Source organism: Pleurodeles waltl, chromosome 7, assembly GCF_031143425.1.
Source record: "Pleurodeles waltl isolate 20211129_DDA chromosome 7, aPleWal1.hap1.20221129, whole genome shotgun sequence".
In the NCBI taxonomy this organism is placed as follows: domain Eukaryota; kingdom Metazoa; phylum Chordata; class Amphibia; order Caudata; family Salamandridae; genus Pleurodeles; species Pleurodeles waltl.
Genome location: NC_090446.1, coordinates 1,193,146,297 through 1,193,174,255, shown reverse-complemented (window position 1 = coordinate 1,193,174,255; position 27,959 = coordinate 1,193,146,297). Strand labels below are relative to the sequence as shown.

At 44.0% G+C, this 27,959-nt stretch overlaps 1 protein-coding gene across 3 annotated transcripts in view; it reads left to right on the top strand.

The window, feature by feature from the left end:
- Positions 1 to 543: 543 nt before the first annotated feature.
- PIK3R6 (phosphoinositide-3-kinase regulatory subunit 6) overlaps positions 544 to 27,959 on the top strand; it is a 365,583-nt gene continuing 338,167 nt past the window's right edge. The window contains exon 1 of one of the 3 annotated variants that reach the window (XM_069200310.1): positions 544 to 736. The gene's annotated coding sequence lies outside the window, so the exon portion shown is untranslated. The remainder of the gene's footprint in view (positions 737 to 27,959) is intronic. The other 2 variants (XM_069200309.1, XM_069200311.1) reach the window with 2 other exon arrangements.

The window sequence follows — 27,959 nt, the reverse complement described above, 5'->3', positions numbered from 1 at the left end:
TGGGTGATTGTGTATGCGGTCTGTGCAGGGGCATTTTGGGAACCCTCTGCCGACCACTTCAGAGCAATTCAGTTGTCCCAGCACCACGGCCTATGCAAACTGAATCTGGTATTTGCTTTGCAGGATCTTCCCGAGTAGCTGCAATTGCAGATTGAAGCCAGTGAAAACTGCCCTGATTTGCTATTCAAATTAAGGGTCTGAATCAAAAATGTCGCCCTGCTTTTTACTTTCTGTGAAGTGGTTGGTAACGCGATAGCCCGTAACAGTGGGCTAAGCGAAGGATATATTATCGAATTATCTGCAAAGCTCCCTTAAGCGACAACTTCCTGCCTTCGACACGACGGCACAGGGTTGCACGGTGCTGGGCCAAGTACAGTTTGGTGCCTTGTCACAAGCGATCCTACTCGAGCCCGTTAGCCCCGCACACAACACTTCAACGCACCACTGATCCTATTTACATAAAACCCGGCCTCTGGTCACGTGCTCGCTTCCTTTCCGGGCGGCTCGTGTCTCGCTCTCACGCCGCATCTCGTAACTGTCAACAGTGACCGGGAAGTTACAGTAGTGAGCGGTGCGGGGCGTAATAACCTGCCTGGCTGTCAGACGCCTGCAGCCTCTTCTCAAGCGGCTAGGGAGGAGGATGGGCTAGCGGCGCCCTTGCTTTTCTTCGGTTGACGCGGGCATCCTAGCGGGCAGCTTTGCTGCTTTCGTGGCTCGACCCGGCTGCCTGCTTTCTGTGAGTACAGCCCGAAGGGCGGTGAAGAAAGTTTAAGTGTTTTAAATTGTAGGGAGGCCGGGGGTCTAGAGGCTGAGTTCTGTTTCCGACCCCCGGAGTTTGAATTCTTCTTGTTTCTAGAAACCTGGAAGGATGACTGATGCTCTTAAATCTTGCGTGATACAGCGATTATTATTTTTTAGCAACCTTATGTGTTCGGGGACTGGAGGGGCAATTTCAACCAGGCAACGTCTAACATAGTTTGGAGCCAGTAAACCTAAATTGAGTCGAAAAATAACTGTGATAAAAACTTGGCCTTCACAGTACTGGATACAATTTGAAGAATAGTAATTGCCGTGTCCCTTCCTTTATATTTTTAGAGAATCGTAGTTTTAGCAAATCCTTCTCGGTTTTTATATTTTTGCTGTTTGTATAATGTGAACTTGGTCCAAGGACATTAGGGTGCTTTAAATGAAAACGAAACATTTCACTTGGTTTTAATCAGAGGCGTAGCTTCGGGGGCTAAAGGGTGTTTGGAGTGTTACACCCCCCAAAAAAATGTAACCGTATTCTGTTGTAAATAATTGTGTACAAGTGCTTTCACTCAGGTATGGTGGGGTACTAGTCAAATTTCACCTGAGATTTTTACGTATGCAAAAAAAAGCACGCACGCTCGCTCTCTCGTACGTTTTGAAGGTCTTAAAAAATGTTGGTTAGTTCGAAAAATATTGTGTCTAACAAAACAAACTGTCCATAGGCCCCCATGCCCTGCTTGATTGTTGTGAAATTTGACGCCCTCCAAAACTAACTGACCAAGCAAGGTACGCCTCTGGTTTTAATTCTTTTATGTCGGCAACAGGGGGTTAAGGTATTTTCTCAGAGTCCCAGGCTTTTGAGCCGAGGCTGTGACATGAATCTGATCTACGAGTTCCAAAGTTAACTGTTAGGCTGCATCTGCTCTATGTAGCGTGAACTGGAGAGCTAGGCAACGAAACAGTCAGCACAATAAAATGGACACAGCTGAACTATACACACAGATAACAATGGTTGTAATAGCGTTTTTACAGCACTTACTGCCCCTAACTGGGGCGTTGAAGTGTTCACCCACAAAGCTAGCTAGGTGTGTGATCGGAGGGTGGTGTTTTGTTTTGAGGCTACTTTGGAAGTGAGAGATAACTGTACAGATTTTAATTGCATCAGGGACTTTAAGTTTACGTGTGCATCAAAGCGGGGTGTAGTAAAAAAATAAAAAGGCCCAGTAAGCGATATGGCGTCATGCGCCAGGCGGAGCTGCAATTGAATGAGTAAAAGGATGCCAAAAGAGCAACAATGGGAATTGGTGACACACAGTAGCTTTGCACCATTTAATTTAATTTATTTATTTTATAAGACAGTGCTACTACTACCTACTTAAGAATAAGTACACCATAATGCGGAGAAAATTGGTGGAAGAGCAATAAAGGCTGGCAAGTTGAGCACAAACTACACAAACATTAAAAAGCCCATATTGCACCTACTGTTGCTAAACGGAAGAATGCCAACATTTCGAGCATGAATTCATGCCCCAAACCCCTCCCAAGTGTCGGAAGGCTCTCAAAGATGGATGAGCACCAATAGGGCAGCCCTAGTCTGGTCATGGCTCAGACCCCAACCAAACTGGCACCCTGCATAGTCAAGGTAGTGAGATGAATCACTTGATAGGTTACTGCACTGTCAGTGCACAAACACATTTACTTGTCTCATGTTGCCCTGCAGTCCTCAACCCTCCATGTGAGCCCAATACTTTTCTTAGATCCCAAAGGCCCTTGCTCTTTCTAGTTTACATATGGAGGCCACCTCCTGACCTTCTAGAAGTTCCTCCCAGAACAACTTCAACTTTCATTGTTAGCAGTGAATGACATCAGGGTAAAACAGACACTGTGGGGGTCATTACGACCCTGGCGGTTGCAGTCTGACTGCCACCAAACCGCCAGTTTCCCCCCATAGGAGGGTCTGGCGGTCCTAATCTACCAGGGCAGCGCTGCATGCAGCACCACCCTGGGGAACACAACCCCCCTCTCTGCCAGCTTTTATATGGCAGTAGCACCCCCATGTAAAGGCTGGTGGGGATGGGGTGCAGGGGATCACTGCACTGCCCATGCACTTGGAGGATCACCTTTAAACTTCTCACCCACGTGCACAAAGCACTACATGACACCGGACCCGCCTACCTAAACAACAGACTCAACTTCTACGTCCCCTCCCGCCAACTCCACTCTGCCAACCTCTCCCTTCCCATCGTTCCCCGAATCCAGCGCAAGACCTCCGGCGGCAGATCCTTCTCCTACCTTGCCGCCAAGACCTGGAACTCACTCCCGACCTCCCTGCGCCAGACCCAGGACCTCCTCACCTTCAGGAGACTCCTCAAGACATGGCTCTTCGACCGATAGCAGCTGCCCCCCCCCCTCAGCTCCTTGAAACCCTAACGGGTACATAGCGCGCTTTATAAATTGATTGATTGATTGATTGATTGCAGACCGTGAACTGCACAATGGGTGCTGGTGCACCCTGCGCACCACAACATTGCCGCCAGCTCAATCATGAGCCGGCATCAATGTTGTGGGCTGTTCCCTGCTGGGCCAGCATGTTTCCGCCTACTGACCCAGCGGGGAACTCGTATTGGGACCCGCAGTAAGGCGGCCGCACTGGCGGCAACTTGACCGTGGGAGTTTGTCAGACGGCCTTTTTCATCTGCCAAACTCGTAACGATCCCCCATGTGGTGCAAGAAGACTTACCCTGCAAAACGAAAGCCTGTGCCTGGCATCCTCTCTGTTGCATATGCAAGATTTAAGCTTCAACTAAATTAAACTTACTTTACAGATGTTGGTTGGTTTGGACCCCTCCCAAGCTCCAGGCAGAGCGGCTGTCTTTGTCATACCAGTTCAGACTTGGAGACCCACATCTGCGGTTAAGAGCTACCTCCTTTTTCTAAAGGGGTGGCCCGTCAGGTATTGCAACGCCGGTCTGATGTGGAGCTTGCCCAGTGATGAAGCTTGACATCCTATAGGATGTGTGAGGGCTGTTCTGCTCCTGACTATCAAGTTCCCCTGTGTAGTAATTGTTCTACTATTATTTATTTCTCTGTGGAACAGTGTACTTGATTATTGTTATTGACCCACATATATACTCAGACCCCTGCAGTGCACAGGTGGGGTGAATAGGGGCATTCTTTACTCAACAGTGTCAATGAGTATAACAGAGTTGTCACGTTTCTGCTGTACGTTCATGGGAGCTCATCAAGCCTCTGTTTTCCCTCTCCCAGTTGGGACTTGTGGTCTCGATTTTATAATGGTGTGATAAGTTCGACAAGTCTCAGAATGGAACGGAATGAGCTCAGCTTTAGGCCAGGGGCATTTGCACTCTCTCCTTGCAATGTCTTCTTTTTTGGCGGCGCAAGGGGGCTAGGGTTTGAGGTGGTAGGGTTGCATTGCTCTCGTCTTTTTTTCCTGGTGCGGGCGAAAGGAGGAAGGGGTTTGAGGTGTTAGTGATGGGGTTGCCTTGCCGTTTTGACTTGGTACCATTTGTTGTTTATTTTTGACCCTCACCTTTCTTTGGGAAAACTCAGTCTAGTTTTCCAGAACCAGGGGGGACAATGTTGTGATGGTGACATCTCTTTAGAGCCAGAGGTATCAGTCTCTCCATTGTATGTGCCACTAGAAGATAAAGAGACTGTTTCTCTTTTCAGTCTGATTCTTCTGTCCTGTATTCAGATTTGTGATACACATAACTAAACATACCAGAATGCATTCAAAGTAACAGTTTTGAGGGACCTACGCCCACATCGGATGTATAGAGTTCTCTCAGTAACACACATGCACAATACAGTTTAAAGTCACAGTTGTGGCAACCTCGTTAGGGGGGAAACTGTGACGAAGATGATCTGAAGCAAGAGATTAGAAAAGTGTGCAAATATCTCTGCTATCTTGGGTTAAAGCTATTTTTTTTTTTACATCATTGTTTTCCCATCCTGGAGGCTGGCAAGATGGGTCAGTGAATTGAGCAACTGCTGCAGAGATCTGTATCTCAGTTGGAAAATAGAGGTTGGGTGATGGCAGGGTCAGCTTGTCCATTCTCCTAGCCATTAAGCATCTTATTGTCATCAGGGTGTCTTTAGCCACTTTATTTTTCTAGCCATAGCATTGCAGTAATGATTACTTGCTTTGTGTAGCGCTTCTGCCGTTTCTAGGTGCTGTATATAGCAGGTGATACAATTACCCAATTTAATGGTACTGAGCCTACCGACCTCGGAAAAACGAGTCAGCCTTGACAAGATACAAACTCTTCATAAGCAGATTGCTGCAATGGTGCCAGGTAGGACTTCACTCACTCAGCCCTCTGAGCATGCTGGGCTTGTAGGTCTATTGCTGTAACAGAAGACTTGAAACTACGGTTTCAGAGTGCTCAGTGCTGTTGGCTACAAAACAGGTTAGTCAACACTCATGTCACATTGAGTTTATTAATTGTATTTAGCGCAAGCAAATAATGTATGTTGTGGTATGTGTTTTTATTCTGTTTACCATTTCCTTATAAAGAGTATATGCCTTTGTCAGAACTCCTTTCAGTGTGCAAGGAGGCACGCAGTAGTTACTGGGCCCACCCAGAGTGTTTGAGGCCTTTTACCCTGATGTCCTGGGGCACGACCTACTAAGAATCCTGAGTAACTGGACCATGTACCCCTTCTGCACTAGACTCTCAGTGGTAGCTGTGGTCGAGCAGTCCAAGGCTCCTTCGGGGGCCCAGGGAGATTGGGGGAAGTGGAGCGACACGCATGGCTTATAACTCATAAAGTGCACCGCAATGCCAATATCTCAATGTCCAGTTAAATACTTATTCTTATAATAAATTGAAGTATTTTATTTCTAACTCTATGTATTCATCTCAATATTACAAAATGTGTAGCCAATAACGAGGGCCACTGGAATTATGCAGAAGGGGAGGGCACAATTATGCGGCAGGGTTAAGTAAATTATGCAACAGGAAAAGGCAAATTATGCAACATAATGCGTCACATTCTATGATAGTACTACCTCATTATTTTAGCATTTTGAAACTTTCTGGGGATTAGTTACACTTCATTAGTACCAGTTTAATAAATAAAACATAGCGATAATCTACAAAAAGGTGACAAGGCATCCATTGAAAGGGGCCTTGTGCTGCACAGCAACATGTGTCACCACATTTTTAGTAACTTTTGAACCATTTGAAGTAGAAGCAAAAGTTTTTTTTGTTTTTGTTTGTTAAAACCCTCAAATGGATTAGGGGGAAATGTGGCAAATCTACAGTTATGCACAAATCACCGCACCTGCACAATTGCATAATTCTAGTGGTCCTGACAATAACACATTTTCCCTTGAGGATGGGGCTTTATTGTTTCGCTAACAAATCCCTCTCCCACGTACATGTTGTAAAGTTCCCCTTTCACTAGTGGCCTCATTCGGGAAGTGCTCACTAGTAGGCCTTCGCTCAGGAGTCTAGTCGGAGTCTTCATAAAATAGTCAAAAGTGTTATGGTGCTGCAGCGCCCTCGGTAGCAAGTTCCCCTGGGACCCACTAGGCCTGTAACCAGCCTTTCCTACTTCAGCAACAAGGAGGCTTGCAATGTCCCAGTGAGTGACCCGACAACAGGAACTTACACTGCTCCAGTCCAGTGCAGGGAGTCGGCTGTATGTGGCCAGCTCTAGCAGCAATCAGAGGTGCTCGGTGCTCCTCCTGCATGTTAAGTCTTGTGCCCCTCAGATGGGGTTATGCAGATTGGATTCCTGTGCTCCCAGCTGGGGTCTCAGTTATACAGCAATTAACACACAGTATCTTCCTCAATTTCACAGGAGGGTGGCAACGGAGGGAGTGAGGAGGGCTGCTCCGGCTCAATCCTCATTGCTTCATGGTGACCCATGAGCCACGGCTCAGATTTCTCAGGTGATGACCCGATCCTCATAATCACTTGGGTATCAGTAGCCTCTCCCGATATACTGGATTGCCGTAACTCCACTGGCCAAGGCGCTGGCCCTCACCACATGATGGTCCATACCATGATGGCCCCTCCTGGCATACTGGGTCACCAGGATGCTCCACGCATACTTCGGCCAGTCTAATCTGGCGATAACTTTCACAGTGGTCTATCAGCTATACGGGGTCGACATCACAAGGGCTACATGGCTTCACAAAGTCGGCAGGGCACTTCGTTTATGGCCTTGGTCTCCACACACAACCAGTCTGGCTTGTTAGCAAATGACAAATTTAGGGCATCAACCTCCCCTTCTTTTAGTCCATTTCCAGAACTCTGAATGTGATTTAGGATCTGTGTCTTTAAAGTTTTATGTTGGGGTTTTGCTTCTCTTGAAGGAGGCTCTCTCTCCCTTCTCCAGTGTGTCCCATCCCCAGCTCAGAGGAATGCAGAAATACACAAATCTGTCTCTACTCATCATGTCTTCATCAGGCAGGCCTTGGATTCCCAAAATGGAACCAAGGGTCCTCCATGAAATGTACTGTTACAGGTACACGTGCACTCAGTGTATGGCTATATCGCATACACTTATCCAGTTCTGTTACCTTCATGCATTGTGCTATTACAGACTCATATGCATTTAGCCAACATATTCATTCTATTTGAAGTGGCCAGTACTGTAGCCTTTCTGTCTATTGCTAGGGTGTGCTTAATTGTTAACACAAAGACTGCCAGGAGACACATTCCTCATGCGTGCCCTCTTCACAACACTTCACCCTTCATATAATGTACTTTCCACAGGCACACATACACCCAGCACATAATTCCTCTGCGCACACACTGCACAGCACTACATCTCTCAGGTAATGTATCTCTAGCAGCTATACAACCACCCATTACATGCACTCACGATGCACATGCTGCACAGCACTGTTCTGTCCCTGTACTGCACCCTTCCAAGGCACAAATACATCCAGCGCAGTCACAACTCCTGCGCTGCTCAGCACTCTACATCTAACTGATGTAGGCCAAGGGTGAGTTAAGCACACAGCAGCAGAACTTAAAAGGTGAGTGGGCCTGTGGGACTCAATGCAGTGACTCTGGTTAAAAAGGACCTGTTATCTCTCCCTGATCAATAAACGGTATGCTTCCACCACTGTGCTCATGCTGCTTAACTCCTGGTGAGGGGCAATAGCCTTCTACCACTATGAGGGCAGCGCTATGGGCGCCTCTCCTGGTTCAACAAGACCGCAATCTGTGAGACAGACCTATGTCATGGTGCACATGCATGATCTGTGTTTGCCTATGACAAGAATCCGCATTAGGGATCCAGACAACATTACATTTGGGCACTCAGAGCATGGGTTCATATTGCAGTGGACTTTTCCATCCCAACAGCATTGCTTTACAAAAGACGTCTCTGATTTTAAACTCATGAATGGATTGATGCATGTATCATTTTCAACAACCTTACACATTTGGACAATACATAACAGGGATTGAACAAAGGAATACAATATTTGATATTCAATTTGAACCAAATCATTATATTGAATTGCAATAACTTAGAACAATTTTTCCATATGCTAAATCCGTTAAATTTTCTCAAGTAATTTGGGTAGATAGTACATAAGTTCTTACGTCAGTGTATATAACATGTAAAATAATTTAAGTTTGATTGTTTCCTTGGACAGTAAAAATGTGGTTCCTTCATTCTTTGCTTAGTTTTTCATATTTGCAAACTCTGAAATGGCTAATTGTAATTCCAAGGTTGCAAAACTCCTCTCAAATCAAATAATCCAAATCTGCGTCAGAGGTATTGGATATTTAGTTCACAGGGTAGCCTAAGTTGGAGAAAAGTTTGGTGTTTGTTTGAATTGTAGCTTTCCATAACCATATTGCTGCAATGCCTTCATTTAATCATAGTGAAGTCATTTGCCATTGTTTTATTATTGATGCATTTTTTAGGATTTTCTTGTATGTTAGTTCATTTCTTCTTCCAGCTCTGTATTGATATCCTCAAGCACACAGAGTTGGCTGTGAAGCGCTGAGGCGATTTATTGACAAGATTCAGGAAATCAAATTCTTGGCTGTGTACAACTTTGAAGAACCTTTTGTCAGTGTGTTTTATTTTAACCCATGGTGACATTACGTGCCGGTGATTGGCCACTTACCTTGAACTCTAATCAAATCTGGTTATTACTTGTCATTTAGGGTAGTTGAAAGATTGATCTACATAAGTTGCTTCATGCTTTTTAGGGTCGTGTGTGCTAGCGCTCTATCTCTGTTGCGCTCTATCCCTGTTGTAACCTCTCTGTGGGCTTTTAACCATGCCCATCAGTTTTGTTGGTTCGTGGGCTTGCCTTTTAAAATTTGCTTTATTTCATTTGTGAAAGGCATGCATACGTCATGCCTTTTCTGTTGTTTAGCCCTCCTCGAGAGCACTGGTAAACTACTGAAAACATACGAGGCTCTGTGTTTTCAGCATGGCTTCTGGACTACTTTTTCTTTTTATTTCCCATGCAGCGCAATCTTGCTGGGCAGTAGTCGAGCGATTTGCATAACATCGACTCTGTCACATAGATAATTGCACTTTTGCTGGTTTCATGGATAGTTGCACTTTTGCTGATACCTTTGACTACAATTGAACTTCTGTTTCCTTTTGCGTATCTTCTTCGCGCACATGGTGGCCATCGGCTCGTTATGTGAAACTGTTTTATTTTTCATTTTCAGTTTATGTGGCAAGAAAAGTCCAGTTAGGAGTTTACAACGCTAATAGCTCTAATGCGAGCAAATGCGAGACCCATTGCATTGCAAATGTTTGTGTTGGGAGTGGGCACTTTCTCTGCACCCTACCATCGGCATTAGCAGGGTTGGTTTGGTTGTCTGGTCTATGTCACGTCGTATTTCACAGAACATCATTAGCCCCTCTCTCTGTGAAGTCCACATTCACATTGTATAGGAACCAAGTAATTTATCTTGGTCTGGTCATTCGCTGTTGTAAAACGTTCTGTCACTTCTGCACAATGGTCAAATGAAAAGCCATTTGCTTTTACCGGGTAGGAAGACCATGCCCACTGGAGTTACTAGCACCTTTGTTGGTCTCATACCATGAACCTTAACAATCCAAATAAGTTGCGTCAGAGTCCAAGTAGGTCTGCCACAGCAGCAAACTATGGCATTTATCTGTGTCTGTATTCTGTTTTGTGGGGTGCACCCTGTATTTTTACACACCGTCTCCCATTCTGTGAACAACGTGCAGAAGTTGAATGGCCTAGTGATATGATCTGGAGTCCGAGCCCTCAGTCTAACGTTCTCGTACAACAGCTTCCAGGTAGCTACCGCCCCTCCGGGTGACCCTCAGTGTCCTGTCAGTTGATGTAATAAACAATAATTGTGCCTCGATGGTTAACATTAACCCCTTAGCTGCTGGGCCTTTTCCCCCCCAGTGCTGAGCCCTTTTTTGGCTATTTGGGGTAGTTCACGCTTAGGGCTTCATAACTTTTTGTCCACATAAGCTAACCACGCCAAATTTGCGTCCTTTTTTTCCAACATCCTAGGGATTCTAATGGTACCCAGAGTTGGTGGTTTCCCCTGGAGGAGACCAAGAAAATAGCCAAAATACAGTGAAAATTTTGTTTTTTCCAAAAAAATGGGAAAAAAGGGCTGCCGAAGAAGGCTTGTGGTTTTTTCCCTGAAAATGCCATCAACAAAGGGTTTCTGGTGCTGAAATCACTATCTTCCCACCTTTCAGGAACGGGCAGACTTGAATCAGAAAACCAAATTTTTCAACACAAATTTGGCATTTTACTGGGACATACCCCATTTCTACTATATTTGGTGCTTTCAGCCTCCTTCCAGTTAGTGACAGGAATGGGTGTGAAACCAATGCTGGATCCCGGAATGCTAAACATTTCTGAAAACTAGACAAAATTCTGAATTCAGCAAGGGGTCATTTGTGTAGATCCTACAAGGTTTTCCTACAGAAAATAACAGCTGAAATAAAAAAATATTGAAATTGAGCTGAAAACAACAGCCATTTTTCTTTATGTTTTACTCTGTAACTTTTTCCTGCGATGTCAGATTTCTGAAAGCAATATACCGTTTTGTCTGCTGGACTCTTCTGGTTGCGGGGATATAAAGGGCTTGTAGGTTCATCAAGAACCCTAGGTACCCAGAGCCAATAAATGAGCTGCACCCTGCAGTTGGTTTTCATTCTATACTGGGTATACAGCAATTCATTTGCTGAAATATGAAGAGTGAAAAAGAGGTATCAAGAAAACCTTTGCATTTCCAAAATGGGATCAAGATAAGGTTTTGAGGAGCAGTGGTTATTTGCACATCGCTGAATTCCGAGGTGCCCATACTAGCAAGTGAATTGCAGGGCATTTCTCAAATAGACGTCTTTTTTACACACTCTCTTATATTTGGAAGGAAAAAATGTAGAGAAAGATAAGGGGCAATAACACTTGTTTTGCTATTCTATGTTACCCCAAGTCTCCCGATAAAAATGATACCTCACTTGTGTGGGTAGGCCTAGTGCCCGCGACAGGAAATGCCCCAAAACACAACATGGACACATCCTATTTTTTTAATAGAAAACACAGCAGTTTTTTCCAAAGTGCCTACCTGTAGATTTTGGCCTCTAGCTCAGCCGGCACATAGAGAAACCTACCAAACCTGTGCATTTCTGAAAACTAGAGACCTGGGGGAATCCAAGGAGGGGTGACTTGCGGGGCTCGGACCAGGTTCTGTGACCCAGAATCCTTTGCAAACCTCAAAAAGTGGCTAAAAAAACAAGTTTTCCTCACATTTCGGTGACAGAAAGTTCTGGAATCTGAGAGGATCCTCAAATTTCCTTCCACCCAGCGTTCCCCCAAGTCTCCCGATAAAAATGATACCTCACTTGTGTGGGTAGGCCTAGCGCCCGCGACAGGAAACGCCCCAAAGCGCAACGTTGACACATCCAAATTTTTTGAAGAAAACAGAGGTGTTTTTTGCGAAGTGCCTACCTGTAGATTTTGGCCTCTAGCTCAGCCGGCACCTAGGGAAACCTACCAAACCTGTGCATTTCTGAAAACTAGAGACCTAGGGGAATCCAAGGAGGGGTGACTTGCGGGGCTCGGACCAGGTTCTGTTACCCAGAATCCTTTGCAAACCTCAAAAAGTGGCTAAAAAAACAAGTTTTCCTCACATTTCGGTGACAGAAAGTTCTGGAATCTGAGAGGAGCCACACATTTCCTTCCACCCGGCGTTCCCCCATGTCTCCCGATAAAAATGATACCTCACTTGTGTGGGTAGGCCTAGCGCCTGCGACAGGAAACGCCCCAAAGCGCAACGTGGACACATCCACATTTTTGGAAGAAAACAGAGGTGTTTTTTGAGAAGTGCCTACCTGTAGATTTTGGCCTCTAGCTCAGCCGGCACGTAGGGGAACCTACCAAACCTGTGCATTTCTGAAAACTAGAGACCTAGGGGAATCCAAGGAGGGGTGACTTGTGGGGCTCGGACCAGGTTCTGTTACCCAGAATCCTTTGCAAACCTCAAAAAGTGGCTAAAAAAACAAGTTTTCCTCACATTTCGGTGACAGAAAGTTCTGGAATCTGAGAGGATCCTCAAATTTCCTTCCACCCAGCGTTCCCCCAAGTCTCCCGATAAAAATGATACCTCACTTGTGTGGGTAGGCCTAGCGCCCGCGACAGGAAATGCCCCAAAACAGAACGTGGACACATCACATTTTTTCATAGAAAACAGTGCCTACCTGTGGATTTTGGCCTCTAGCTCAGCCGGCACCTGGGGAAACCTAGCAAACCAGCACATTTTTGAAAACTAGAAACCCAGGGGAATCCAAGATGAGGTGACTTGTGGGGCTCGGACCAGGTTCTGTTACCCAGAATCCTTTGCAAACCTCAAAATGTGGCTAAAATACCACGTTTTCCTCACATTTCGGTGACAGAAAGTTCTGGAATCTGAGAGGAGCCACAAATTTCCTTCCACCCAGCGTTCCCCCAAGTCTCCCGATAAATATGATACCTCACTTGTGTGGTTAGGCCTGGTGCCTGCGACAGGAATAGATCACACAACGGTCAATGTTGGTCCTTACGTGAGGCAGCTGTTGACCCTGGGGTGATCCATTCCTGACACAGGCACTAGATGTAGGCACTCAAGTGGGGTAGTGTTTTTATCAGGACAGGTGAGGAGTCACTGTGTGGTAGGAATGTTGTGGATCCCAGCATATTCCTGTAGTTTGTGTGACAGAAATGCGAGAAAAATAGAGGTTTTTTTCAACATTTCAGCTTTGCAGGGTATTCTGGGTAAGAAAACTTTGGGGAATCCACACAAGTCACACCTCTGTGGACTCCCCCGAATGTCTAGTTTCCAGAAATGTTTGGGTTTAGTGTGTTTCTCTATATGGCCGCCGAATCCAGGACCAAAAACACAGGTGCCTGCCTTACAAAACCAGTTTGTTTTGCCATAGACAATTTTGATGTCTCCACAATATGATTTGGGTGGTGGAATTTGGGGCTGAACTAAATTGGTGAGCTCCCAAGAGAGCACTCTCTCTCTGCTTGCCGCCGCATTCACCTGCTCTCTGGGTTGGCCTAACCCACTATTACCCAGTTGCACGAACAGCTTGCGAAGGGACAGCAGGACTGTCCTCATCACCTTCCTCATAATGTACTGGAAGAGGAGTTTTCGAATGGGACTCCCCTGACTGAAAAATCACTCCCAGAGTCTGCGCCATTATCCTATCCCTCAGATGCTGTCTCAGTATCTGATGTCTCAGTCTCTGATCCTATGTCAGAGCGGTCCTCTATAACCCGAGTGCAGGCAGCAGTCATCCATCAAGATGCCATCTCTGCTATTGGCTAAACTGTTGCTCTAAAACACTAGCCTACGTAGACAGTCACAAAATCGATGGTGTGTGTGAGATACGTGCAACAGTAGAGGCCACCTTACCTGCGCTTCTTCCCTCAATCAGCACGTACTTTCAAGACACTCAAAAAACACCTTGTCACATACCATTCGTCACAGTCTTTAGCACCTCCTGCGCCCAGTCCAACAATTATTATTGGTGCTCCCACTCCCTCCTCCTCGGATTCCCTCATTACCACCCAGCAAAAGTGCCCTTCATCTCTCCATAGACTTTACTAATGTACTCAGCTATTTACATAAAATACAGATGTGCTCTTTGCAGTAGGCATATAAACCTTCTGCGCTTCTTTATGGCACTAAAACTGCCACTAGACAAGTCGGACCGTTTTCCACCCAGGGAAACCACACACATATTGACAAAAGTGATATATATATGACAGCCAACCACCTGAAACTCAACTCGAGCAAAACCGAAATAATCCTCTTTGGCCCACACAAAAACACCTGGGACCCCCCATGGTGTCCCACCACGCTAGGCCCTGCACCCACCCCCGCCAACCACGCACGCAACCTCAGCATCATCCTAGACTCCTCCCTCTCGATGACCCAACAAATCAACGCTCTTACCTCCTCATGCTTCAACAAACTCCGTATACTGAAAAACATTCAAATGGATCCCCACAGAGACCAGAAAAACTGTCACTCACGCACTCATCAGCAGCAGGCTTGATTACGGAAACGCCCTCTACGCCGGCACCACTCTAAAACTCAAGCGCAAACTACACGCATCCAGAACTCAGCAGCACGACTCATCCTCGACCTCCGCCGACACGAACACATCTCTCCACACCTCAAATCCCTCCACTGGCTCCCCATTGACAAAAGGATCACCTTCAAGATCCTCATCCTCGCACACAAATCACTCTACAACACAGGCCCTGCCTACCTCAACGAGAGTCAACTTCCACACCCCCACACGAAACGTCCGCTCAGCTGACCTCTCTCTCGCCTCTGTCCCCCCCATCAAACACACCACCACCGGGGGCAGATCCTTCTCCTACCTTGCACCCAAAACCTGGAACGCACTCACAACCCACCTTCGCAAGACCCAAAACCTACTTCTTTTCAGGAAGGGCCTCAAAACCTGGCTTTTTGAACAGTGAACCTCCCAGCCCCTTTTCCTCCCCCTGCCCCCCACCCCCCCCCCCAGCGCCTTGAGACCCTCACAGGTGAGTAGCGCGCTTTATAAATCTCTTTGATACAGATCTACCTCTATATATATATATATATATATATATATATATATATATATATATATATATATATATATATATATATATATATATATATATATATATATATCTACATAGATATATCTATAGATATATCCATGTACCTAGATATATCTATCTACATAGATATATATTTTTTTAGTTGTTGTATGGTTTCCTTGGGGGCCAAAATGGCCCCCAGGGAAACCCTACAACATCTAAAAAAAAATAATTGCCCCCACAGGGGGTCACCCTGCCCAAGGGCGACCCCCTGTCATTTCATTTTTTTTTGTTTTTTTTTTTTTGGAGAAAAAAAAAAAATCCCCTGGGGGGGAGGCGCGATTGCGCCCCCCCCAGGGGGCCCCTACCTTTAAAAAAAAAAAAAATTATGCCGGGGGGGCGGCCCGTTTTCCGGGGGGGCCGCCCCCCAAAAGTGAAATCCCTGGTGTCTAGTGGGGTTTCCTGGCCCCCGATCGCAGCTGTGCTGCAATCGGGGGCCAGGAAACCATTTCAGAAGGACTCGTAAGAAAGGGGAGACTCTCCCCTTTCTTACGAGTCCTTCCCGAACGTGTAAAAGGCCGTTTTCCCCATCAAAGCAGGAAGCGGCCGCAAGGCTGCTTCCTGCTTTGATGGGGAAAACACCTTTGCAACGTCAGCGCGCCTCGCGGCGCGCTGACGTCACAAACGGGCGGGTGGGGTGCAGGGGAGACACGGTAGCTTCCGTGTCTCCCCAGGGAAGTAAAAAATAAAAAATAAAATCCTCGGGTGCGACGCACCCGAGGATTTATTAATGCCCTTCCTGGTGTCGGCCACTGGTCGTGACCCGCACCAGGGAGGGTGTGTGGGCGTCGGCCAGTGGCCGACGCCCGCACCAAAGCGGTTAATACGTGCTGGAAAATACAAGTATTCTTTTTTTAGGATTACTATGATTTTAGTCTGCTAACGGCACTACGAGTCCAAAGTCAAGCAGTTCTCCAGGCCTCCTCACATCCATGACATCCTATGAGTGAAACTGCCCTCTGATTGGTTACGAAGGTGCATAGCGCCTCTCTGAAACATTTTGACTTGAAGCTATGTTGCAGGGGTTGCAGTACATGCTCCATCTGGAGTGATAGCATGTTCTAAACACTGATAGTGGGCTATTCTTCCTCCATCTACACCCTCCCGTTCAGAGGCAATCGAACCTGCTTGTCCACTTTGCAGTGTGGCCTTCATGTACCTCTTTGTGCTAGGGCTGCTTTTATTTCTCAGTCCATCCCTGGTTCAAGCCACAGACTCGCTGAACGTTGAGGGCAGTCCTTGCGATTAATCAAGGTGTTCTTTAGGGCAGGTTACTGACAGCTCTTTTTCTGTGTTGGGGACCTCATGTTTAGAATAATTTGTACAATGAGAAGTTCAGAGTGGGTGTGCATTAGATCTGCTCGCTTAAGCTCGTGGCTTTTAGTTGTTTATCACTCATTTCCAAAGCTGGGGTGGGCGACTCATCAAACCCCTCCACCGCCTACCACGGTCTGCCTCCCTCTTCCATCCTATCCCTGTCATTCTGGCCCCCGGCCTGCATCGCTGCCCTCACGCTTCCTGCACTCGTTCACTTGTACTTCGCCTACACATGAGTGGTTGCTGTGACCTTGTTTCACAGCACACCTTTCGCAAAGAAAACCTAGGTAAGAGTTAAATAGGTGGTCTAAATGCACAAAGAGGCTGTTTCTACACCCAAGTGACTAGTAATACCTATCAACGTTAGGGTGACTTATTCCAGCGCATATAGGAGGAGCGCTCAGAGCCTTGATGATGTCTATTACCTTTACAACCAGGAATTAGGATACTTAGGGCCATATGTAAGAACACATTTTACCATAGACACAGATTGGGTAAAACCCTTTGATACATCTGGCCCGTATTTAGAAACAAGCAAAATAATTATTTTTGTAAACTTGAGTTTGCAAATTTATGTGATGAAGCAATGTGCTCTCTTAAATTTAGCTTACTCAGAACAGAAGAACAGTCACGTTTTTGACATTGTTTTCCCACTTTCAACAAAGGAGACATTAAAGGCATCTGCTCTTTTCATAATTCCCTAGTATCCTGATAGTGAGCGTACTGTAATGCACGTCTGTGTAATCTCTGATAACGGCCTAATGTACTGCAGGCTGCTTACTGCAAGAACTGGTGCCTGCTCCGAGGGACCTCCAGTTACAAACGCAAGTACTGGTCTGGAGCTTGCTACAGAAAGGGCTTGTGTCTCACTCCAGGGATCGCTAGTAACGGCTTACAGTACTGCAGCGTGCTAAAGCCAGGACATTTGACGATTCAACAGAACTCTAGTAACAGACTAAGGCACTGCTGCCTGCATTAGGTAAGAGCATTTTGCAGCTTTTCAAATCTCAGAGGGCATGAAAATGGCTGAGGTTTTTTTGTGTGTCGTTCTGTGTATTTAAAACAAAAATGATAATTAACAGGGCTGTACATGCAATAAGAAACTTAATTGCAAAAGTTGATCTGTCTGGTTTGCATTTTAAGTTGCAAGCCACACAAATTGGCTTCGACAATGCTTATTTAAAAAAGTGAGACCCAGTGGCGTTGCCAGTACCTTTTTCTTTGGGTCGAGTGCGCAAGCGCTCTGATGTGTCATAATCTGTCTGTGGGCTTTTAACGACGCCCATCACTATCACTCATTCATGAGCTTGCCTTTTAAAAATCCTTTAGCATCATTGGTAAATACTTAACGTTTGTCCCTCCTTGGAGTGATTGTGTTACCTCCTTGGCCCTTGACCCTGTTATGTGGATAATTGCACATTTGCCGATATGTTTGACTGCGAGCGAACTTCCTTTTCCTTTTGTGTCTCTCCTTTGCTCACAGGCTCATGGCAGCCATAGTATTTGAATTGGCTCACTTATGTCAACTGTTTTACTTTTCATTTTCAATTTATGTAGCAAGAAAAGTCCAGTTAGGAATTTACAATGCTTGTTTTTTTATCCACCAGTTTTAGCCAGTCCTTAAGTTAGCACTGTTTATTCCTTTTAGAAGTGGTGATATTGATGGTAGAATTTTTTATTAGTTTCAAGGAGGCAAATTTCAAAAGTGTAGCTTTGATTTCCAACACTTGTTAATGCATGCTGTGTGATCTTTTTGTAACTTTACCTCATTTATAGGTAAAATACAGCACTTCGATTGGATTTCTCATCCAGGATCCCGTTCTGTCTAAGGTTTAGGCAACAAGCAAACACTACTATCTTAGTTTTATTGTGGTTGGCTTGAAGTTTATTGATTCTGCAGTTAATACTCCCTGTTGTCTACAAATTTCATTATGGACAATGGAAGTCAATTTATAATTGCATAAAATTGGCACAGTGTCAGCCATGTATTAGTTAAATAGAAAATATGCTATTATGAAACCTTGCTTTAGGCCTTTGTTGATGTGTATATTTTGTATATCAGTGTTGCGTTGCCCCCCAACTTGACTCTGATTCATTTTTTGGAGTAATGACTGAATATTGCTTGTAATACTGTAGCTCAAATGCCCACTTTGTCCAGTGTTTTTCCGTAGCAGTTGTCTGTAGATGCGGTGAAAGTCTTTCTTAAAATAAATGAAGCAGGTAATTAGTTGAACTAATTTGTTTGGAGTTCTGTGTTTTATTTCTAATAAGGCTACAGTGGTGACTGTTGTTTTACAATCAGCCCTATATATCCAGTTTGAAACCATGGAGTAAATTGTAGTCAATTACCCAGTTGCATAATTCTTCTAGTAAGAAGCTGGTGCAGTACTGTGAGCTGATGTCCAGAAAGGCCATAATTTGAAGTTTACGATTTACAGCAATTTCTTTTTTTTTTTAATTCAGCAGGTGGTATTAATATTGCATAAATTCATCCAATTTTACAACAGAGCTTTAGAGGACAATGTCCATAAATAAATACTCAGACCTACTTTCTTGTCTGCCCCCTCCCCACCTGATCTACCGACGAATATTCATTTTTGCCCATATCCCTTGATATCTTTCCATTGCTCCTATCCATTGGGCATACAGCTTTTCTTTAACCCTGTTAGACTCAATTTGTGTTTTCCATAGTGCGTAGGTTGGAGATACTGGAGATTTCCACGCCTGAAGAATAAGTGATAAAGCTATTATAGTACCCACAAATATCATTTGCCTGGAACAAGTGGGAAGATTTGTGATTTGCGTAATGCCCCAAAGTTCCACCACTGGACTAGGGGCTATTACATAGGCAATCCAAGAGCTCAACCCCTTGAAGATCTGCTCCCAGTAATTTTCCAGAAATGGACATGAGAAACACATATGTAGCCAGTCCCCCTTAAATGTTTGACAACATGGACATTGACCTGATGTCTTTGGGTGCATTTCTCTTAACCTAGCTGGAGTATAATAAAGCAACCATTTAGAGAAAAAAGCGATCCTCTTAAAGTTTGCCCCTGTAAGTGCTTTATATGACATCTCGTTATGCTTTCTCCAGTGTTGTATCGCTATCTTGCATCCTGTCATATTTGCTATTCGGATCAAATGTTCTGAAGTTGCTGTAATTGACCCTGCATCCTGAAGTAGTTTATACCATTTGCTGATACCTTTTTGATTATTGGAGAAAGCCTGAGCAATATCTTCATTAACGCTATTCAGTGGTTGTCTCGTTGCGTAGAGGGCATGCTGCATTTGGCAATATGAGAATTTTAAGTGTTCTGGAATATCGCTTGCGCACATTACACACTGCGCCCAAGTTTTGAAGTAATCCGCAAGGTAAAAATCCGCTAAAGTCTTAAAGCCAAACCCTTCCCATTGCTGGAGGTTTCTCTGACTTATTTCTACTTCTAACATCCAAACATCTTACTTGCAGCGCCAAATAAGTCTTATCAATTTGATACTTAGCCCGTATCTGTAATATGACGAACTGAATCCTTCTTGGTATTTTATATCTAGCCCTTTTTGGTAGGCGAGGGAATTTTAGGAAGTGTGTAAGATGAATATTGGTTTCTGTCATCATCTGATTAAGATAAAGATTGAGTTTTGTTTTTTGGTTTTGCATCTAACTTCTCAAAAAACGTTTTAGGTACTCTCAGGATTACACTTGAAAACACAAAAAGTAATAGGGGCAGGATCATCATTTTAACTAGTGCTATCCTTCCTATAATGGTCATCGTAGTTTCGTGCCACTTAAAAAGTAGTCCTTGAATCTTTTTAAGAACATTCATATGATTCAACTGGAACAGATCAGCTGGGCTCCCGGACACGTAGATACCTAAATATCTAATAGCGTGAGACAAAGGAGATACAACCTGGATATCTTTCGGGAGGATCGATTTCGCAACATTATACAACAAGGCCTCTGATTTAGATTGGTTGATTTTATACCCCCCCAGCTCTGAAAAGGCCTTGATTTTTGCGAATGTTGTATCGATATTGTACTGATCTGCTCGAAGATACAAGATCATATCATTGGCAAATAGCTTTACTTTGGGGGCCAAAGGCAGTGGCCCCTGGATGTATGAGTCTTGTCGAATCGCAGCAGCCAGAGGCTCTATAAAGAGTGCAAACAACACTGGGGCGAGGGGCCAGCCCTGTCGCGTACCACGTGAAATTTGTACTGACCCTGCTATTTGAGTATTGACTGAAATTTTGGCTTGGGCCCCGATACAGAGTTTCCGTATTGTCTGAATATATTTAGCTGGAAAGCCAAACTTTGCGAGCACCAATAATAACACTTGCCAATGAACTGAATCGAATGCCTTTTCGGCATCAAGTATTATGATTGCCGCCGGATGGGAACTATGTGATAAATAATCTATTGCCTGTACAAAACAAATTGTATTAGTGGAAAATAGCCTACCCGGTATGAATCCACGCTGGTCCTGATGTACCAATGCTTGTGCCACCTGAGCTGTGCGAACTGCCAACATTTTGGTAAATAATTTATAGTCCTGGTTTAATAGGCTGATTGGATGATATGAACCGGGATATTCTGGTGGCTTATCTTTTTTGATAAAGCTAACCACTATTGCTCTCGAAAATTTGGAAGGAATTTCCTCTCCTCCTAGTATTGCATTAAATAAGTCTACTAATATTTCGACAATTTGTTCTTCTAAGAATTTTATAAATTTCTGCCGGGAGGCCGTCTTTGCCTGGAGCTTTATCATTGGGAGCGCCCCTTATTATTTTAATAACTTCTTGAATTGTAATACTCTGAGCTGCTGGGTCTAATCTTGGTAAAGTTACTGTATCCAAGTATTGTGTTATTTGTGAGTTATCTACTTGTCTTTTCTATGTATAATTTGTGATAATGTGAAAGGAATACTCTTTCAATCTCTTTGGGGTGTGTGACCACTCTGGCCTGCTGTTCATCAAAAATGTCTTTTATCATGTTATTCCTAGATTGCTTCTTTATTGACCAGGCAAGGAATCTACCTGCCTGCCCGCTTTCTTCATATTGTTGTTGAAAACTAGTGTGTCTATTTAGTATCTCCCTTGACATAAAAAAAATCCTTAATTTGGCTTGAGTCCTTGCCAACCTTGATGCTGTCTCTGGGTTGGAAAATAATTGATTTATTTTTAATGCCTGTTCTAGCTCATTTTGTAGTATTGTGCTTCTTTCGCAGGCAGTTTTACCTAAGTATGCCTTAAAGGAGATTGCCTCCCCCCCGTATGAAGGCTTTAGTGGCCCCCCAAATATAAAAGAGAGAGGCAGACCCTTTATTTATTGCTAACAATTTCGTAACTGATATTTTAAGGTTAGCTACCCAGTCTTCGTCTGCCAGAAGTGATCTATCTAGACGACATTGCGAGCGATGCTGCTGGTTACCAGAGTCCTTAAAATCATTAAGCTCATCCTAGGGAACAGAATGATCCGAAAAAGAGTTTGCGAGTATTCCTGTTTGCTGCCATTCTAATGTGAATAAAACTTGGATATAATCAATTCTTGATGCTGTAGTGAACCTTTTGGAATAACATGTAAATTCTTTAGCATAGCGGTGGTCGGCTCGCCATACATCTACTAAGGCTAGATCTAACATCAGTTTTGCGAGCAACTGATGGCTTTTTGGTTTATTCTGTGCTTCATTCTTACGTGATGTGTCCCACAAGGTGTTTGGTATAGTATTAAAGTCCCCTCCTATTATCAGGTAGCCCTGGAGAAGAGAGAGGTGTGTATACAGTGACTGCATTGGCTTAATATCGTCTTCTATCGGGCCATAGTAGCTTACAAAGTGAACCTCTTTGCCTGCCAATATGGCCGTGACTATAATCCATCTCGCCTGAGGGTCGCGTATGACATTATTTATTTTCCCTACAAATTTTCTAGAAAACAAAACTGCCACCCCGTACCACGACATCTGCTGATGCATAAAAGGAATGAGCAATACATGCCGGAAGTCTAGGTATCTGAGCGTTTGCCTTCAAATGCGTTTCTTGTAAAAGGACCACTTGCGCCTGTGCTGATTCCAGCCAATTAAGTATAGCTCGAAGTTTCACGTTGTTGTTGGCCCCATTTAAATTACAGAAAACTACTCTTACCTTAGATCCCGTCTTTTCTCAGTGTACCAGCCCTCGCTGCCATACCCCAATGTACTAGTACTGCTAATTTGACTAAACTTTTGGCCTGTGTTTGCCCTTCACATAAATATTGAAGTTGGTTGATCACCACCTGGATTTTGAGTTCTGACTCCGCTAACCCTTGACCTCGGAAGGCAAATATAACTGTTTCTTTTCCACCTACTTTTCTTTTTGTTTTTATCTACCTCTACCCTGTGCACCCCCTGACCCAATATCCCCCCTCAAACCTCCCCAATCGTGCCCCTGCCCTATCCTGACTCCCTCTCCTACCCAAACCCCCCCAACCTGGTGGGTCCTACCCGTCATGAACCCACTGATCAGTAATCCACCCCTGACCTCTTCACCCGCCCCCCTGAACCCAATTGGGGGTGCAGTGTCATGGCACCTTGAAGACCTACTACTAAAGAGCAATGTGACGGCACTTCTCCGAACAGTAGTCAATCACCACGCCATCGCTTATTGACTTCTACTAGATAATGTTCCCACCAACCGACACAATAAAAAATAAAAAAACATTTTTCTCCATAACAGTTCCACTTGCACAAAAGACAATCGTATGCATTGACATGTGGCTAATGTATGCTTGCTTTTTTAAGAGTTCCAAAAAATTAGTTGCCTCCTGGACATTCTGAAAAACTTTCGCCTGGCCCTTATGTAGAGCTTTAAGTTTAGCAAGTTGCACTACCCCCGGCCGACACCCCCAGACTTTTGAAACTGTCTATCAATCCAACAAATTCACGGCGCCGCTGTGCAGCTGACGCTGACATGTCTGAAAAAATCTGATACAAAAACTGATCATCTAACTTAAATTCCCTCACTTTCCTGCTTGTGAGATAATTTGCTCCTTGATTCGAAAATCTCCAAAATTGACCAGAATGGTGTGTGGGTATTTGGAATTGACTGGACGGGTGAAGGGTACCCTGTGAGCCCGCATGATAGTGAGATCCCCTCCCGTTTTCTCCCTCTCTGGGAAAAAAGTTTTATAGATAAGTTCCGAGACAATGTTAGCCACCGACGAGGATGCTTCCATCTCTTCTGGGACTCCTACGAATCTGAGATTGGAACGCCGGGACCTGTTCTCTGCTTTGTCCAGTTTTAACTGAAGATCTTCCAGTTTGGATTGAATCCGAGACGTTGTCGATTCACTTCGAGTCCCTGCATCCTCCAAGTCTGAGACCCTTTGTTCCACCTGTGAGACTGTAGAGGACAGCAGAGTTAGATGAGTGTTCAGTTCAGTAAGCTGGTCTTTTGTCTCTCTACATGCTTCTTCCTGGGAGAGTTTTATAGCACAAAGTTCAACCAAGATCTGTCACATTAACTCCTCCATTGTTGAAGAACCCTTGGTCCCACTTGCCATATAGGCTAAAGACAGGGTGTTAGTAGAGGAGCCCAGGGGTTGCGATTCAGTATTTATATTGAAATTGACTCCCAATACTGCAGAGGCCTGTGCATTTTATCCTTATGGCCCTGAATTTGGAGCCAAAACAGAGGGTTCTCCAATGTTTGATTGGATTCCTCCGCTTGGGAGAGTTCTCCTCTCCACCCCTCCTTCTTTTGCCCCCCTCATACTTGATATTAGTTCCTTTCTGGAATTTTCCCATTGTCCGAGATTTAGACCCTGTATGTCGAACCATGCGTTTCATTATAGAGGCGACCAAAGCAGTGGAAACAAATTTGATAGCGCAGAACCGAGGCCGAGAGGTGAGGTTGGATGGAGGTCAAAAGAAGAGCATGAATCAGAGGTGCGGAAAGGACACAGGAGGGCCACCACCGCATCCACTTAATATAAGCCACTGCCACCTCACCTCTGTGGTGGATTATGGATGTAGTTGGCTAAAAGTCACTGGCGAACCTTTACAAGAACCCCCCTTGTTGCTGGGGATTTTACCTTCAATTTTTAAACCTTAAGTCAATGCAGAGCCAAGGTTAATTAACCGCTTTCAACCACTTTCAACATGCCTCCCATATTAAATAAGACTCAACTCCATCTCAAACTCCAACCCCCCTGCTGTGCGGCACGTGTTGACGCAGTTTACTTTTAATTTTTTCCTTCTTTTTAGAACTACCAATACCTCCCCTTAACACATGGCTGATCAACTGTGGATAGTACTTGCCAAAAACACCTTGTTTTACTTCCTCACTGCCTCCTTGATGGCCGTAGGGAGAAAGAAACTCACTGCTGAAAAGCTACGAGTTAAAAGGAGCTGGCGGCTCCGCTATATCCTCGTACTTTTTTTTTTTCCGCCTTTCCTATGCCGGCGTCTGCTGGGTCCGGCGTGTTAAAGAGCCCAGAGCGGGCCTTCCGACGACTCCTGTATCAAGGGGGATGAAGGGGGAATCTATTTTCCAGCACCTCTTCACGCTGCTTGCCAGGCACTCGATTCCGATTTATTTTATTTATTTTTTCCCTTAAAAAAAGTTGCTGCTGATACACTGGCGATTCTCTCGAGCCTCTGAGCGTTGTCTGATAGCAACGGGGGGCGCAGGGCAAAGCCGCGGTCTTTTTCTCTCTTCTCAGCTTGGCAAAGCTGATCCTGCAACGCGTCCTGCCGCCATTACACTGCTCCATAGGTCCTAGGCGCGGAGCATGACGGGAGCTCCCGCACCCTTTGCAGAATACAGAAATCCATTCACGATTTACAGTATTTTTTTAATGTATTATTTATTAGGTGAAGAATCGAATGGTGTCCATCATCTGGCATCCAACTGTTTAAATAGTAGGTGGTGAGCATCCTGCTCATTATTTGTAGTCAGTAGCTCTGATTAGCTTTAAAGATTACAGGTGGTAGACATGTACGGCCAGGGGCTCCATCATATATGCTTCCATTTATTACTGCGAAGACCCTTTGAGTAGTGGCGCAGTAAGCTTGTGCCAACCTGGTCATTATTGAATGATCTGTAGTTTGAATTTCTAAGTAAATCTCTTTTGCATTTGCTACTTGTATAGTTAGTGTTGCTTGAATCTGTGATGACAGTGAAGAGTTCTCTAGTCTAGCATTTGCCTTTTTTTTCAGATATAGTGAGTTAATATGAATCGCCCATTCAGCAGAATTCATGTTGTTGCGTGAAGGGCCCCTTTAAAATAATTTATCATCTTAACACGCGGCCAAATTCTCTTGAGTGGCAGGTAAAGCATGCTTTATGTAGGGTAAATCATTGTTTTCTTTTGTTGATCTTTTTCTTTCCAAATTTGTTTCTTACTTGGTGTCATTGGTGCTTCAGCTGTTCAATTAAAATCTTATTATTTCTGTTGTGCTTTGCTAGTCTGACGCATCTTGCAGGGTTTTTTTCTTGTGCCTTACTTCTGGGGCGAACCATGAGTTTTAGGGCCTGTCGTTATTTTTTTTTTTTTTTTTTGTTCTGGTTGAAATACAATTGTTATCAGAGTGATTAGTTGTCCCCAGGTTTTTCAGTCATACGGTTGAGATTTTGCAGCAGCATCCTTGAAGAAGTGAGACAAACTTGGGGCAATATGCTCTCTCCAACTCATGAATTTTCCATTAGTGAAGATGTTCCATTTATCCTATTTAGTTTAAGGCAGCTTATGTTTCCAATAACCATGCTTTAAGGTATTAGATATGTGTTTCAGGATAAATTTGTTGATTGAGGGAGTGTTCACTCTCCAGTCGTTGGTTAATTTTTGATTACGGGTATGACCTTCACCAGTTTTATTGAAGCAGCAGAATAATCTAAAACCGCTTTTCTTGATCTTACTGCATGGGTTTAGCTTATCAAGTTGTTTGATGGAAACCAGCCATGGAGAACTCGCATTTTCGTATGATGCAAGCGCTCAAACAAGACTGATCCTAGAGGATTTCTTCATTGAAGAAATCTTTACTTGTTCTGGGATATCCTTATTCTATCCCAGTGGTTCCCAACCTGTGGTCCGGGGACCCCTGGGGGTCCGCGAAGCCTTCTAAGGGGGTCCGCGAGAGCCTAGAAAATTAAAAAATATGAACAAATATTGACAAATTAGGTCCCCAGATTCCAGTAATGACTCAGGCGGGGGTCCCCGGATTCCCATTATGATTCAATGGGGGTCCCTGGGTTCCATTAATGTTAAAGTGGGGGTCCTTAGAAATCAAAAGGTTGGGAACCACTGCTCTATCCTCTTCTTGGGGCCATTAGTTCACAGTGCTGGTATGCATTGAATTGAAATTGAAATTTTCTGTCATGATGCATGATGCTACAGCTATTTGGAGTTGTTTAGAGAGTTAATAAGTAAGTAGTTTGGCAATATTTTGCTGGAATCCGGGGTGGAAATAGATCTATTGTAGCAGTGGTTGTTAACCCATGGTCTAGGGATCCAGGAGGTCTGCGTAGCCTAATCCAAGGGTCTACGACTCCTTAGGAAATTAAATAATATAAACTGATTATTATTATTTACATAAATAAAGAAGCAAAATGTAAAGATGAAAATCTGAAAAGTTTTGTAAACTTGAATACAACTCAAATTGGAGGGTACAATTTAAGATAGTGGCTTCAGACTGATTTGTGGAAGTAGTGCAAGTTCATCAAACATATTATATATAATATGGATAATAAGTAACAAAAATTGAATTTCGAAAAGCTCTAACCTTCCCCTTAAAATTACAATTTGTTTTTTTTTGTTATATCTGTTGGTGAATTAAAGAACATATTTAATCATTTGTGTATTTTGTTGTGATAAATGATTGCTTCTATATTTCTTCTGCATTGCTTTGAAGTTCATATAATTGAAAATGCATAGTCAAGAGTCCCCAGCCTCCAATAATGAGTTGATGGGGAGTCCCCAAATCTTAATAATGAATCAGTGAGGGTCCTGGGTTCCAGTAATGATTAAGTCGGGGGTCTACAGAAGTAAAAAAGTTAAGAACCACTATATTATAGCATGAATTGCGAGTAGTTGAGCTGTTTCCTTTTTAACTTTAATTTCACATCTTATATCCATGAAATACCAGTATCAACGTTTTTAGATTTCTATTTGAGTTTTTGTTGAGACAAATGTTGTTAATCCCCCCAACTCGTCTGTCCATACTTGAAGGCTAGATTTCTGGGGAGAATGCTCATACCTAGGGAGAGCTGGGGATTCTGAGTTCCAGGTTTCTTGGAGATATATGATGTCCCAGTTGAAAATGTATGTAATTGCATCATCTTGTCTTTCAAGTTGGTCTCAGCTAGCTACATTCCAGGAGCATATTTTGATGTAGTCGATTGTCTGATTTTCCACTAGACTGGTATATATATATATATATATATATTTTTTTATAGATTCTAGGAACAATAAGTTGAAAGAAGCTGATATGCTGTTATAGTACTTCTGCTGAATAATGTCCCTAGCAGTGAGGACCTGTCTTGCAGTGAGGTGTTAGGTGTTGTTGCAGCCTACAAAGGTGGTTCCCTCTAGGTGGTATCAACCACAATCTTCTCTCCTTTAAAAATGAATGTTTCTGGGCCAGTTGGCATTTTTAGGATTTTTGTCTTGGTGAAGTCGAGCAGATATTCTCTCTGTAGTCCTTAATTCCACCCGATGTTGTGAGTCATTGCTCGCAGGTCATTATCCTTTCTCTGTTGCATAAGG